Here is a 12469-nt window from a genome sequence, read left to right on the forward strand (position 1 = left end):
CTCTAGGGCTTGGCATAAACATGCTTGTAAACACCTTCACACGTATATCTCATATCGCCGACCACCTAATCTGCGTAACCTCCTTGTTCACAGCTCCCTTGACCGCCCTCAGCAACCATCCACACCAGGCACTTTCCCTTGCAAAAGAGCTCGCTGTATCACCTGCAAGTACACAGCCACCACCACACTCATTCAAGGCCCCTCAGGACAATTCCGGATCACCCAGACAGCATCTTGTACCTCCAGCAACCTTATTTACTGTATCTCTTGCAGTAAATGCCCAGCCATCTACATTGGAGAAACAGGAAGGAGACTCGGAGACCGCTTCAGAGAACACGTCAGGGCTGTGAAGATTAAAGATCTCTCCAAACCCATTGTTTCTCATTTCACCTCTGACGGCCACGACCACTCTAATCTCTCCGTCTGTGTTCTCAAAGACAGTTTTCCGAACTCATACATCAGAAAGACCACCGAAACTAAAATTATGCTGCAGCTAGGATCACACATTCTCCCTTCCCTTAACGACAGACTACTGTTCTTTTAAATTTTCTCCATTCATTGGAAGTTTCATTTCACACCTCTCTGCACCCATTCTGACTTCACACCTCTTGATTGGCCTCTCTTTCTGTCCCCTGCTCCCGCCTCTCACTCCTCCTCCCTCCCAACCTTTGTTCTCCCGCTACTTCACCTTTGCCTACTGCCCTGTCTCTCTCACACCTGAAGAAGGCTCCACGGCCGAAACGTTGTGCTCTCTTTCTTTTTTTCAGCATGGAATAAACCTATTACTTGTTCCTTTGCAGCCTACGCATGCTGACGCAGCTACCCACCTGAACTACTACCTTCACACGTAGTGCACTTTATGACTGAAAAGGAGCTGACCCTTAGATACAGTATGTCTATGTATTACTCAACCACTGTAGCATTTTACAGGATTTTGAAGAAATGAAACAATTCTCTGACACATGACTGCTGCCTAAATTACTTTTGGAAAATATGAGGAAATTAGAAGGTAACTTAATCTTGTTTTGCAGAAGGAATTCAGGCACTAGCCTTTTATGACAGAATTGTTTTTCAGTTCCTACAGTATTCTCTCTCTGATAGCTACCACCTAATCCAATAAAAACAGTCCAGATGTGTTTGATTGTCAGGTTCGTTCTTGTAAACATCCTGACTTTATACAGTAAGAGCATTTTAATGGAGTAAATGAGATAGAACTGCTAAAAGACACAAACGTAAGAATCGATGAAGAGCCTATTTTAGAACACTGGGTAAGTTTTACATGTTGTTTAAGGTGCAGTATGAGTGAAACGAGAAAAACTGACCATGACTATTTGAAGTTACTGTATAATTTAGCTTTGGCACTCAACTAAGAATCATAGATCTTCAAATGAAAGGAAACGTAAGACTGATCAAACTGTCTTAGAGAAGTTACCACGGAGCACTTTCAGGCTGATTGGGGATAAACGGTTATATTCATAAAATGAATTGGAATTGTGACCAGAGTTAATTAATGAAGGATTCCTTGTATGATAGCATTCCAGGCAAAACTGATACTGGGCTCTGCAAGCAGAAAAAGAGTTACAGTATGTGAATAAATGCTCAGTTCTTTCATTTCCACCGAATTCAAACTACACAGTGCAGATCTGCAAGGCAGTTTCACAGTTTTGTTTAGCAAATACAGTACATTGTTTGAACACTGTCACTACACTACACTACATAAATAAAAAAAAAATATGATATTTTAGAATACACCTAAAAATGTTTTTTTTTTCTTTCTAGCTGAAATTGGAATAAAAAGTAGTTTATGGAACAACTTGGAGCACAGAACTATGAACATGCATCAAGGTGCATTCTGAATAGGGATTGACCATTGGTGAGAAAAAGTATTAAGGCACAGAAGTGGAAACTGTTGTTAGAAGAATACATACAGTATAAGTGCCTAAGGTAGAATGTGTTTGAGGGCATTTTGAAAGATGAGACAAATTTTACATGTATCCTTATTCTAAAAGTGATGAGCCGAGATAAGTATGGATCAAAGCTGCACAGTTTACAACTTTTCAACAGTGTGCAAATGCCACAAAAACCTTAACCTACTACTGTGTAGCTCATTCATTAGCATACAAATGTGGTAATATTGTTGTGTTCAGAGTGTAATCCCCCTGTGTGCAAGATTAGTAGCTAATAATTCACTATGTTTTGGCCTCTTAACCTGTTTTCTTTAATGCATTAACCTGCTGGTGAGGTTTTCTATCCCCCAACTGTGTTTCCTACAGAAAGAAAATATATAAAAAAACTTAATGAAAACAGACTTCAAAACTTAAGAAGAAATAAATAATAATAAACTTTATTTTATATAGCGCCTTTAAAGGTGGCTTCTCAAAGCACTTTACAGGATGACAATAACAATAAATAAGAAGACTACAACAATAAATAAGAAGATTTCACAAGATAGGACACAATTATAATTACAACAATACAACAATAACAATAGAGGAGACCGTGGAAGGTGGTATTAAGAAGAGCAGAGGGGTGAAGAATGGAACCAGTTAAGTAAAGGCTTTTCTGAAGAAGAAGGTTTTGAGTCTGGATTTGAAGGAGTTTAGAGAAGGTGACTCTCTAATATCCTTGGGAAAAGAGTTCCAGAGCTTGGGGGCATAGCAGGAGAAGGCCCTGTCGCCTATACAATGTAGACGGGCTTGGGGGACAGTAAGGAGGGCAGAATTTGAAGAGCGGAGGTTGCGAGGTGGGGAGTAGGGCGATAAAAGTTCAGACAGGTACTGAGGTGCCAAGCCATGTAAAGCCTTATAGGTGAGCATGAGGATTTTAAAGTCTACGCGGAATTTGACCGGAAGCCAGTGCAAGGACTCCAGGATAGGAGTAATGTGAACACTTGCACTAGACCTGGTCAGGATTCTGGCTGCTGAATTTTGGACATACTGCAGCTTGTTCAGAGTAGATTTAGATACCCCAGGGAGTAGAGCATTGCAGTAGTCAATTCGAGAGAATACAAATATGTTGATCAGCTTTTCAGCCACAGTTAATGATAGCATAGGGCGTAGTCTTGCGATATTTCTAAGGTGAAAAAAAGATGTTTTGACAGTATGCTGTACATGTGGGTCGAATGTTAAGCCAGAATCGAATATAACCCCAAGTTTTTCAAATACAGTAGGATTTTCTTACAGTTTTGAAGTATAGTGTGTTTTCACTTGACTGAAAGCCACCTAAAGTTTTGGCAAACTGCATGAATGTAAATGTGATGTACAGTAAACATGTATAATAAATACTGAATGGTATAATGATGGGACAGAATAAGTTGAGAAGACTTTTAATGAACCAGACAGAATGGTTCATTCCTTGCAACACCATTTATACTATAATTTATATAGTACTACAATAACTTGAAAAAGCCACTCAAGTATCTTCAAGGACTTGAAGTTAACTGTGGTTTACTGGCCTCTTTCCCTTATCTGACCTACCTCATTTTTTGGTAGTCAATTCATTTATTTTTAATAATCGATGAACAGCATATTTGCCAAACTGTTTTCCCTTCATAATGAAAAAGAAATTCCATGTTTTTCTCAATAATTAACGACTGCTTCCTTGTGTTACAAACTCTTAGAGGGCACATTGTTGTTGCCTTCTAAGTTTTAATGGAAAAGTGGCAAGTGAACAGTTTAAGTGGTAAACTACTCCTGTCCTTCCTGAACATAATCCCCTTAGAGGTATTACAGTACCTTCCAAGTGCAGCAGTGCTTTTGTTTATATTTCTTGCCTGCTGTCGAGTCAGGGTGTGGCTTGTTACCTATGGTAATATGTGGCTTGTTCTGGTAACATGATATCTATAAAAATGTATCTGAATGCGGTTGTTGTATTCATTTTTACACTAGGCTGGTCCTAATCCGGCCCACAAAGGTGACCTCAATTTGGTCGGCCTACAGCTGTCGTTTCATTTCGTGAACACTCAAACCTGAGAAAAGCCAGTCAGGAGGTGGCTCCCAGCCAATCTAAAACACGAGAATCAAAGAGGCCTAAGATGGCTGTATGGTCCATTTATTAGCATGCAAGTGCACAAATTTGATGTGTTGAGAGCGTAACGTAAGCAAGATTTGCAGTTAATAATTTATTATCTTGATGCTGAAGCCATTTTTTGTGTTTTAATGCATTAACCCACAGGTGACATTTATCTTTCTCCTGAATGTGTTTCCCATAGAAACCCTTTTTCTCCAATGGAAAGAGACTTTAAAAATAAAGGTTTGCAGACAACAAAACCAACTTTCTTGTAGGAATGTAAAGATATGGCCATTTTTTGTCAAATGGATTATGTGGCTTTTGTTGCCTTTGATTTGATTGATCAAATCAAAAACCTAAACAGTTTGGCTCAATGATATTTTAAGAGATGACTGAGCACATTCCCCACAAGACACCAGCTGACACTCGGGGATGCAACAGCAATATTTGCTGTCTTTGTTGCTTTGATACACAGATTTAGGATAGGGGATCCTAGTAACAGTCAGGAGGCTGTAAGAGACTATCTGGCTTTTTTGTTTCTAAATGTTCTCCTGTTTCCCCAAAAGAGAGCTCACATCTGACTTCAGACAATAACTTGTCTATATTGGACTACTGGACATGTAAGTACCAAAACAACAAATTAAAATCAATAGTAAACTGACTTGGTACGTTCTGTCATGTTGAATCTTGAAACCTCAGACGATGGAAGTTCCCTCATTTTACCTAAATTGTTTACGAAGAGGCAAAAAAAAATGAGCATAACTTCACAAAAAACATGAGATGGAAACATAACCCCACTGTTATCAGAAGAATGTACTGTACCTTAAACATATATTCCTTAATAATTAACAGTAGGTTTAAACATCTGCTTCCCACAGAAACAAGAGGCAGCTATATAGCACAACAAAGTCTTCTAGTGCAGAATCTGTATTCATGTTTTATATTGCTATTGCTTATAATGCTACATCCATTCATTTTCTAACCGCTTTATCCAATACAGGGTAGCAGGGGAGCCAGTGCCTATGCCAGCAAGCGACAGGCACAAGAAAGGACACACCCCATACTGGATGCCAGTCCATCACAGAGAATACACATACACACACCATGGCTAGTTTTCCCCAGAGGCCAATTAACCTACCAGCACTGTACTGTATGTCTTTGGACTGTTGGAGGAAACTGGAGAACCTGGAGGAAACTCACATGAACACAGGGAGAACATACAAACTCCATTCAGACAGCACTCCAGGTCTGGGATTGAACTGCTTGGCAGCAATACTAATCACTACTCAACTGTTCCACTCCAATATGCCCCAACATATTACATGTTATTATACGAGTATTGCTAATTTGTTTAGTTACCTGATTGGTCTTTGTTTTAGTCATAATATACAATTAATGGCTGATTGTGTAAACAATGGGTCATGTGGCAACCAGATTGACTCATTAACTAATGAGACCCAATGTTCAGTTTTTAGGGTGCTATGCCCCAATGGATTGTGTCAGAAGACCCACTTATGAAATTTGTGGGTACACTAACTTCATACTAAGCTGAACATGGGATCCCATGGTACTTTTTTGAACGTTTTGAAAACAGTGCTAGTGTTCAGGTGACTACCTTTTGTCCTCTTCTGACAGCCTTTTCTACATTCATCTGTGTCTATGTAAGCCCTGAAGGGACCTTGGCTCTCTCTCAAAGCTTCCAACAAAATCCCGCTGCCTAGATTGGATTGGGATGCTTCTTTTCAGTTATAATCCCCCCCCCCCCCCCCCCCCGTATCATCTTTCCCTGTCTCCATTATGCACTTAAGGCATTTTATTGGAAGACTTTCACTCCTTTGCCAGAGATGGATTTAACTGCCAAGTTGTAACCATTCCCAAAGGCTAAAAAATACAGTACATAGAACATAAACTGTCAACACAAGCTTGAGCAAAGCTCGAGCTTTAGGTGTGGCGTGCTGTGTGTCACAACACTGTAGGGCTTTTCTTTCCAACAATCATCTACACACGAGTACAACTACCCACACAGTGCCCTTTAGACACAAGCAAATTCTGGACCATGTACCAGATAATTTGTACCCATGACACAGCTGCTTTCAAAGCTGCAAGGCTTTTTCTCTGTCCCTTGTGATTGCAAACGGTCAGATCTAAAATAAATATTGAGTTGTGCTTCTGCATTTATGCATAAGCATTCCTATTTCCAAACCTTCTCACTTTTCTGGTGTTGGGCGGAAACAAGATCAAGTCCTGGCTTCTCAAATCAATGTCCCAAACTACTTGGCTCCTAATTCTATGTTGTCAATTTTTCAAAGTCAATGTAAATACAGTGCAATGAAAAACAATATCCGTTACAAAGTACTGAACATCATAGGCTAGTAGCATGTGTGGCCACTGATGGAAATGATACAAGTTCTACTGTACAGACACAACAGATGGCCTACACCAGGTTGTAGATGCAGTCTTATGAGATTCTGTCCTATTCCATTTGTAGAATGTGCCTTTTCAGTAGTCTTTTTGCCATAGATACATCACATCATCCTAATTTACAGGACTTGATCAATACAGTTTGATCTAGTCCTGTTAATCTCTTTAGGAACCTAACCTACAGTATGATTAAATACACTTGGCAAACAATTGACTATCACAAGCTGGACTTGACTATTGAAAGCCCAATAAAAATGTGGACTTTCCATCTTGATTTGTAGCTGCATTTAACTCTAGAAACACAAGGTCATAATTTACATCAACAAGAGAGTCTCTGGTATGTTTTTAGAAGCCTTATCTCATATGTCATCCAGGCCCATTAATCGTTATTTAAGAATCAATCTGTGAAAGTGGATCTCAGTGCGAAGAAAACGTGAGTCAGGGCTGCTGTGTATCTCCACACAGGAAGCCAAGCAGGCACACACTTGTCTTCAACTCCCCCGCAGTGCAGGAGAGAGCAGAGAAAAGCTGTCGAGGAGATGTGGGCGAAGATGCAGAACTGAAGGTAGTGATACAGAAGGACTAAGTTCTGGAGCAGATGTAGGTGGCAGAGTGAGCATGAACAGTGTCAAAGATTATTGGAATACATAATGCACCCATGAAGACCTCGTAAAAACTTGCCTCACCTCCCCTGCAGCCCAGAAATAAACTCTGCAGCCCAGTGTCCCGAGATTGAGGGAGATGAAGACCTTTGAAGTACCTTTAATGATGTTCCATACTGGATATTGTCAATGATTTCTTTTTTCTTGAGATAATGTTTAAGGAACATCAAAACGAAAAGATTGGCACTGTTTAGAGGAAAACCCTATGAGAATTCTTCTTATCTCAGTATTTGTCAAAACAAAGATTGAAAAAGCAGGGTAATTCAAAAAGAGCAAATTAAAAGGGAACATTCTTGTATCTCAATAAAAGCTGTAAAGGTCAGTGGGTGTTTCACGGCTAAAAAAACACATTTACTATCTCACTCCGAGTATACTTCTGTGTGTTAATTGATAGTTTCACACAAATCCTGTGAAGAGCCATGAAAAGTGATGTCTGCAAAATTTCAAAGCTTTCCTTATTGACTATACCAACAGTGTATGAGCTAATTAATTGTTTTTTTTATAGTACTTACTGTATAAGGTCAAAACACTTTTTGTCCCATATCACTGGAATTGCAGAATCACATGTTCATTGCACTTACTGTATTATTATGAGACACAATTAAAAAGTTAAACTCAGCCATTACCCTTTTTTGATGAAATTACACTTTAGTTAGATGTCTAATGATTCTGGAAAACGTATTTCTTACAAGTAAAGGATAACTGTTAGAGACCTCACAGCATTCTTTGTACTAAAAAATCATGCTGAGATGAGGTTTAAAATACTCTAGCCAGGACCTTCAACTTAACAATTCAGAACAAAAAAAAATAATAAAGAAGGCATAAGAAAGTAAAATACCTATGTGAAATATATATTTTTTTAAGTTACAAGTAATTTTGTTGTTTTGTGGATGGAACAATATATGGATAATATGTATAGCGCTACAGGCTATATGCTAAAGTTGCTTCTATGATAAACAGGTTTGCATGAAATACAGGTGATATACTGTGTGTTTTAAGCACTACAGTGGTTTATGTAGTAAATGTAATGAGCTCAGCTCTGAAACAGGACAGAGAACAGCTATATCACTCTGCAACTCACAACTAGTAACCACTGAAGCTCAGCAGGAGTGAGCCTTGTCAGTACCTGATGGGAGACCTCTTGGGAAAAACTAAGGTTGCTGCTGGAAGAGGTGTTAATGGGGCCAGCAGGGGGTGCTCACCCTTTGGTCTGTGTGGGTCCTAAGTCCACATTATAGTGATGGGGACACTATACTATAAAAAGGTGCCATCCTATGGATGAGATGTAAAACTGTGTCCCTGACTCTCTGTGGCCATTAAAAATTCCAGGGTGTTTCTTGGAAAGAGTAGGGGTGTTAAACCCAGTGTCCTGGCCAAATTTCCCATTGGTCTTTACCAGTCATGGCCTCCTAATAATGCCCATCTATGAATTGCCTTCATCATTCTGTTCTTCTTGCCATTAATAGCTGATGTGTGGTGAGCCTACTGGTGTACTATGGCTGCCGTCGCATCATCCAGGTGCTGTTCATTGGTGGTGATGGAGGGGAGTCCCAATTACCTACTGTATAAAGAGCTTTGAGTGGAGTGTCCAGAAAAGCCTTCATAAGTGTAAGCAATTTTATTATTATTATCATCAGGTTGAGGAGATATGACACCGACTGAAAAAAAAAAGACACACAACTTTTTGGCTGCGGAGCCAAAGAAGGCTCCAAAGCTGAACCGTTTTCTTTTCTTTTCCTTTCAGCACAGAATAGACCTTTACCTGTTCCTTTGCAGTCTACGCATGCTGACACAGCTACTTTACTAAGTTACAGCATGCAATATTCCCCTTAAGACTGAGCAGTCTCAGGAAGCCAAGTGTGCCTGACCACAGTGTTAACAACAATAATCGGTACAAGGCCCAGCAAATGCAAGGAGGCCTTAACACTCTACAGCTGCTCACAGTTAACTGACCATTTGATATGAACATACTGTATAAGCTTCAACAATAACGCCTATTGTCAATTTTTTCTAGTCTTTGATTTTATTTATTTTAATATTTGTCTTTATCATGGATGTGTTCCAAGCAGACTGTGCTCATCCATACTCAACAGTTACAATGCTAGCTTTTTAATCAAATAAAGGAATCTGGCTTCAATTAACGCACAAGCTTTCGAGAAGGTTCATTTTTTGCAGCCTGGAACTGGTTTATCTCTTGCCATTTCCCTCTAACTTTGCTGAATCGGAAATCATTAGACAAATAGAATGTAAATTGCCTCCAGTGTTGTGATATATTACTGACGCCAGATACAAGACAGAAGTGTAAATTCTCTCCACAAAAGCCATGCCCTAAATTAACTGGTTTTGAGTTTCAAATAATGTGTGTTCTTACCATTTGCATAGCATCCCTCCTATATCATAAACCACAGGCCTACCTCATAATTTGGAAATTTGAAATGCAAAGGCAGAGTAGATGAACAGTTAACAAAAAGGTGACTACTGGAGTCCCTGATAGGAACTTCCATTATCAAAATGTAGATTTCAGACACCAAGCCTTTTTCAATAGGTCAGTTGGATTCCTCTGGGTGACACGGGGAAGAAACCTTAGGAGAAGTGTGGAAGCCTCTGTCAGTTTTTGATTAAACTCAGGGGAATCTGATTTAGATCTGTGGTTTATCTGAAACAAATACTGTACAGTACCTATTGCTAAAAATTTTAATGCTAACATTACATATGAGTCCACAATGTAAAACAATAAAGCCCAAGCAAATGTGACAAAACAAACGTTTATCACACTAATGTTTCCAAATCCTGAGAAACTCAGAGATTGTTGAGTTCTTGAATGTTGTTTATGACATACTTTTCAGAAAGAGCTTATGAAACCTGTAGAGGTCCTGAAGTACAATATACTGTACCTAGAAAGACTTGTCTCAGCAAAAAAGATTGTGTGATGCTTTTTGTCACTGGTTTCCATCAGGTTCCACATTTCACCCTTCACAAAATTAACCCGCAGTACCAGCTCAGGAGCAGAACGAGAAGAGCCAGTTTAATTTCCAAAACTAATGAAGTGCAGGTTGTGGGTGTGTATGAGGCGACCTTCAAAGTTCAGTGAACCAACCGGGGAAAAGATTTACTGTACAGTAGTTGTGAATATGCATGGTTGAAGGAGCTGAAGCTTACATTGCTGCATCCGCTAAACACACTGACTGACTTCATCATGGCCTAGAATTCTTACTGCACATCTCGCTAACAGGATCATGAAGCCTACTAAAAAGGCAAACACTGTCACTTTGGAATTAACAACAATGCTATTTTCTTGTCCAATACAGCATGTATGGAAAACCTTCCAATTCACTTTAAATACAGTAACTTAATCTCTGTGTGTAAGTGATTTTAGATCACCAGAATGCAGTTTCCCCATTTCTGGCATAAAATGGCAAATAAAATGACCTTTCTGACATTTACTGGGTACTGTATATCAAGTCTTCTTTAAACACTTCACTTAACAATATGACTGAATTAACAGGGCTGACTTTATTATTGGTCCAAGAGCATCTTTATTAAAAAGGTTTAATAACAGAACGAATGCTCATCCTAAAAGTAAAGGACAGTAGATGTACCTAATGTAGTGCTGTGATACTGTAGACATACGGGAATGTCCTACAGTATTTGCAACACACAACATATGTTTTGAGGCTCTATAGGGGTGACTTTAGGCACTTTCTTCCCAATGAATGACATTGTGCTCCTTGGCACACACAACATTTTTGGACATCAGATTCTAGCATATTTATCACCATCTGGGGACAAAACCTCCACACTCTTAATTTATCACAGTGTAGCCACAGCCAGGTTGGTTCCTTCATACAGGCACTACATACAGTATCTAAAGAACATGTAAAGGTTTATTCCATGTTGAAAAGAGAAGAAACACAAGGTTTTCTTGCACCTGACACCCAAAAAAGGCTCCACAGATGAAATATTGTCTTTCTTTTCGTCTCTTTTCAGCATGGAATAAACCTTTACTTGTTCCATTGCGGCCTATGCACGCTGATGTAGCTACCAACTTGAACTACTTATCTACACTGCAATTCAGTTCAATCCATGGATTCCAGTTATGTATTGTATCTACTGTACATGTGTGCCTGTGTATGTACAGTAGAGTACATGTTAAAGGTAAGGATCTCAGGCGATTTTATTAATTATTTCTGGAAACATTTTAAGCCTATTTCTAAGAATGCTCCTGTTGTATCATTCATAGGGGCTAACTTTACCCTTTTGCTGATATCAAATTCTTGAAACACCTCAGATTCCCCTGATGAGCTTCACATCAGTGGGCTCGTATAATCAGGAAAAGTCTGTTTTTCAGTGTTCTAATTGTAAACCTTTTACCATTTAAACATTTAAAGGGCGTAAAAGGTGGTTACTACATTTTTTTCCTTAAATCATGAACTTATAGAGAAGACACATTTTCTATATGCAATAGTACCTGCCTTTGAGAAGGGTAGTTTTAGCTTAGTTTCAATAGACTGGCAGAGGATTGTAAAGTGGATGAAGATTTAAACAACAAACGTGATGTTTTTTCTTCTCAAGTGCTGTAGCTACATTTTTCTTAAGAAATCAGTCGTGTTAGGATGCTTCCCAATTTAAGTTTCAGAAATTAGGAAATGGATAAAGGACAGTAAACTAGCAAGGACACTTTGCATACAATGACTAAGATAAGGGTTTGGAGGAAAAAAAAATATTTCTATGACAGTAATAAAAAATGTTTTTTATGCTTAGATTAACTTCATTGCTGACTAAATGTAGACAATAAAGGAAACCATGAACAGGCACAAGAAAAAATGTGCTGACTATACAATAATCTGAAGGTGAAAGTGGAATTTTTGCCTAAGTAACCTGATTCATGCAAAACCGTGGGTCAAAAAAGGGGTTTAAAGTCCTTTCTTTTGTTTCTGTTGCTAGTGGTGACAATCTGTCAATTACAGTATATGGCCAGGTCTTCCACCCACAACTGACATTTATATTGATGCAAATGTGGATGTAGATCAGAGTCAGTGAGGTTGCCAGTGACATTAATAAAAGGCCTGTCTGCTGGAATATCTATAACATACTGGCATGGCAGCACTAGAGGGGAAGATGTCAGTACCACTAAGTGGTTTGACCTGTGTTGGTAACTTTGTTGTTATACTAGCAAAAAGCATTATGCCAGAGGTCAGAAGGTGAGTGTAGAGAGCAATTCTTATGTAGAGATTGTCATCAACCCTTGGAAGTTGGTGTGGAGTCCCTTGAGGCTTAGGCCAAAATCTTGTCTTCGACTTTGATTTTTAAAGGTTAGATGTCATTTAATTCCTTGTCACGGACAACTGGTACAAATGTAAATATAACTGCTTTCCACT

At 39.0% G+C, this 12469-nt stretch overlaps 1 protein-coding gene across 2 annotated transcripts in view; it reads right to left on the reverse strand.

Annotated features, from left to right (window-relative positions):
• Positions 1-12469, reverse strand: part of neurl1aa (neuralized E3 ubiquitin protein ligase 1Aa) — a 113693-nt gene that overhangs the window by 8233 nt on the left and 92991 nt on the right. The window lies entirely within an intron of this gene.

Source organism: Lepisosteus platostomus, chromosome 6, assembly GCF_059453375.1.
Source record: "Lepisosteus platostomus isolate fLepPlt1 chromosome 6, fLepPlt1.hap1, whole genome shotgun sequence".
Taxonomy (NCBI): Eukaryota; Metazoa; Chordata; class Actinopteri; order Semionotiformes; family Lepisosteidae; genus Lepisosteus; species Lepisosteus platostomus.